The following is a 4399-nucleotide window of genomic DNA, read 5'->3' as shown; positions in this document are numbered from 1 at the left end:
CATCCCATCCCCTGGGGTGAGTTTTGCAATCCTCCTCCACCTGAGTCACAGTCCAAGATTTGGGTTTAAAAAGAGGCTTCATTAGTAACTGGTGAATTCTGTGGGAGCGCCCCCAGCAGCGGTTCCGCCCCACCGGGGAGTAATTCTAGGAAGGTAATGTGAGCTGGGGGAGGCTGGAGACCCAACTTCACATTTATTTACTCTGACAGCTAAATTGGTGAGCACGGGGGGACATCAGATGAAAGGCATTTCAGAGTAAATACTAAATACAATATTTAAACATACGGGTTGTGACAAATGGGAGGAGGTGACAGGAAAAGACACGGGCAGAGCTCCCCTCCCTGGCTCAGGACCCAGTCCTCACCTGTCACCTTCCTGGGCACTTCCTGTTTGAGTAGAGGAAAGAGCACAGGATGCGGTACGGACCACATGACCCTAGGCAAGCAATTGACCTCTCCTGGCCTCGGCGTCCTCATCGGTAAAATGTGTGTGTGTTATTTGAATCAGATGATTGTGGAAGTGATGGAGAGACCACTAGCTTTGGAATCAGATAGACCTGAGGTCAAATCCCAGCCCAGTCACTTCCTGGCTGAGTGAACTTGGACAAGTCACTTATCAGCTTCCTAAACTCTGGGGATAATAACCTCAGAGGGTACATGAGATAATCAGTGTGCAAGGGCTTTTAGACTTCAAAGTATATTGCAAATGTGAGCAGCTGTGATCACAAAGTTGTTCAGTCCTCTTTCAGTTCTGACGTCCACTGTGTCAATTCAAGTCAGCAGACATTTATGAAGCGCTGACTCTGTGCCAGGCTCCAGATGAAGCACAGGGAACAGTAAACCATGAGGAGCCCAGTCTGCAGGGCGAGAAGAGAGCCAGCATTTGCAGTGTAGTAGGACAGGTGCTACACAATGGGGAGCACAGGTGCTAGAGAAGCAAGGAGGAGGGGCATTGAAACTGGCTCACGGGGTAGGGATTAGAAAAGTCGTCCTAGAGGGGGTGACCTTTCAGTGCAGTCCTAAGGGATGAGTAAGTCTGAGGCAGGCTAGGGCTGGGAGGGGTTGGATCAGGATGGAGGGTGGGAGCCCAGACAGTGGTTTGCGGGGGCAATGTTGAGAGATGAGCTGGGGAGGTGGCTAGGAGCCAGATCGGGGAGGGCTGAGCACTGAGTGGAGGAGCTGGGATTCCTCTTGAAAGCTATGGGTCTACGAGTCAACAGTTCTACAGGAAGCAGCATCCTGTCCCTGCAGACGCAGCATGGTGCAGTGGTTAGGGAATCTGGGTTTGGAGCCGGGTCGCCTGAGTTAACACCTGAGTCTATTACACACTGGTTGCGGGACCTAAGGTGGGTGACAAACTCCATGAGCCTGAGTTTCCTCAACCACAAAATAGGCCTTAACAGAGAACCGATTTACAAGTGCTGTGATGATTCCAAGAGAGAAAGATGAATCTCTGAGTTGAGAGGTTGGCACTGGCCTGGCATCCAGTAAGCACTCAGTCACCGAGTGCCATAGTCATTGTAAGAAGAGGATGTAATGGGGCACAGGAGGCTCTAGCTAACTGGGGTGTCCTCAAGGGGCTAGATGTCCCCTCCTCAGAGAATTCTGCCCTGGCCACACTGTTCAAAATGAATCTCTCTTATTAATCTTTTTCCAGCAGAGGGTAGATGAGGCTTAAAAGTAGGCTAGCCTGGGATAAGTCTTGTATAACATGCTAAGGCATTTCAACTTCAAAATATAAACTGTGAAGGGCCATGGTCAAACTGCGGCCTTGGAAAGATGACTTAAGCAGTGGCTTGAGGACAGATTTGAAGGGAATGAGTCCTTCCCTGAGTCCTGAAGATACTGCAATAATCTAAGGGAGAGGTGATGAGGCAGCTTCAGGGACAAGGATGGAAAAAGGGCATATAATGAAAAGCTCACTATCATATGTCACTTTATTATGTTATATATGATCATATATTATATACATTTATAACTATACATATAACAGTAACACATCCAGTTTCCTAATCTTTATATATTTAAGCTGTATATGATATTACATAGGATCCTATATAAAATATTGATGTAATATATGATTCTATATAACATCATATATAATTTTAATATATAAAGTTGACTGTTTAGGAGACTGGATTTGGGGAGTGGGGGAAAGGAAAATGTCAAAGAAAACTCACAGGTTTCTAATTTTTAATTTATTTTTAATAAACATTATGTTGTTCCCAAAGACAAGGAACACAGGAGCAATTGGGGAGCGGCAAGGGGGAGTAACGAGCTCGGTTTTGGTTCGGGTACCAGGGGAATATTCAGGTGGAGGTGCCCAGGGGTGAACCGGACAGATGGGTCTGTAGCTCAGAGGAGAGGCTGGGACTAGCTCAGAAGAGAGAAAGGAACTTCAGAGACATCAGTGCAGGGATGGCAGTTGAAGCCAAAGGAGTTGAAAATTTCCAGCATCCAGGATTAACTCCACATACAGAAGAGAGTCGACTGGTGTACTTTCCGAGTTCACAGGGAAGCAGCTTGTCCTCAAGGCTCGTCTATTTTCAGTGAGAATCATTTTTTAAATTATAAATAAATAAATCTCTATATAGATAGAGTGATGAGTCCTAAAGCAGAACCAGGCACTTAAGAAGCAGAAAGGCAGTGAACTGCCTTTGTGGGGGGTGTGCGAGGATGGGTAGGGAGGTGTCTGATAGACAAATGGGGTCGGGGTGCACGGAAGAGACTTTGCAGGTAGAAGGAACATCTTGTACAAGGACACGGGGAACTGGAGGTTTTATGGTGTTGGGGTGTACAAGCAGTTTTGTCTGGTTAGGGGGAGAATGTACATTGGGGCACACTGCAGAAGGCCGCATACTCCTGGCTTATCCTGTGGGTAGAAGTGTCTTAACTCCCCTTATAATTAGCTCTTGTGATCACTTCACTGGGCTTTGTTCTCCCTCCGACACTCTTCTTAAACCTTTTGCCTGGCTAGTGTTGAAACACCCTTCAGCGCTCAGCTCACCTGCGGCTTCCCCTGGGAAGTCACCTCTGCCCTCACCTCCCTTTCCGGCTTGGTTAAGTGCCCGCCTTCTGCGCTCCTGCAGCTCCCAAATCTTCCCTTTCTCAAGGCACACGATAGTGCACAGGGACCATGCCTCCCCTCATCTTTACACCTTCCACGCCTGCCGTGTGTAGATGTTTGAGGAATGAACCACTTTCCTTTTGCTGAGGTCGCTGGCCAGAATTTTTTAATGGGGAGAGGCCTGTTTTCAGCGAAGGTAAACTTAATTTTGTTTTTTAAGGCTAAATTTTAGATTCTATTTCTACCTTAGAAAGGTCACAGGGCATATCAAAAATAAAATGCCATTCTGTATAATCAGAAATCCTAGCCAAGTAAGACTGAAAGCAGGGGAAGGAAGATGCAGCCCCATGTCCTGGGAGAAATTCTGAGACGTCTGGTTTTTTTTAACTTGGGATTCAAGTCTCTCTCCAGAGACCATTAAGGAGAGCCTGCCTGAGAACGAAACTAACCCAGAGGAAAACACAATCAAGAGATAGACAGATTCCTGACCATATCATTCGAACACCTGGGCTTTTTAGTTCCCTGAGCCAATAAATTTCCTACCAGAAGGTAGCTGGAGTAGGGTTTTTGTCACTTGAACTGAGTCCTGACTAACCTGCTTGCACAGCTGGGGCTAAAACACCAAAGCTCTTTGGGTCTTAAGTTTCCTCCTGTACAGTGAGGGAATTTAGCCTGCGCTTGTATAGTTTTTTTCAGTAGTGATGCTACTAGACTTGGACGGCCAGTTAGGGGGTCAGAGATGTGATAAGGAACTGACACCATTCTCTCGCCTCTGTGCTGCTTTTATTCTCTGCTTTTAACACCGGAACTGTTGACACTGCAAAGGTTTAGAAAGACGTTTCCACAAATGGAATATACTTTAGAGCAGCGGTTGGCAAATATTTTCCATGAAGGGCCAGATGGTAAATATTTTAGGTTCTGTGAGCCATACAGTCTTTGTTGCACTAAACTCTGTAACTGTAGTGGGAAAACAGCCATGGACAGTATGTAAATGAATGGACATGGCTATGTTCCAATACGACTTGTAGATACTGAAATTCAAAATTCATCTAATTTTCATGTGTCACAGAATAGTATTCTTGACTTTCTCCTCAACCATTTAAAAATGTAAAACCCATTCTTAGCTCTGTGGGCTGTATGAAGAGGGCACAGCCCAGTTTGCTGATGCAACGAACACCAGACTAGGATTCGACCTAACGTTCTTCCGTTAACTACATGATCCTGGCCAAGTCACTTTGTCTCTCTGGGTTTGTGTTTTTTCCATCTGGACAGTGAGGGGGCTACTTGGGATGGCCTTTCAAGGTCCTTCAATTCTCAAGTACCACAATTCTGA

The sequence above is a fragment of the Mesoplodon mirus genome (genome assembly GCF_964341445.2).
Source record: "Mesoplodon mirus genome assembly, chromosome: 1".
NCBI lineage: Eukaryota > Metazoa > Chordata > Mammalia > Artiodactyla > Ziphiidae > Mesoplodon > Mesoplodon mirus.
Note: the sequence above shows the minus strand (reverse complement) of the source record.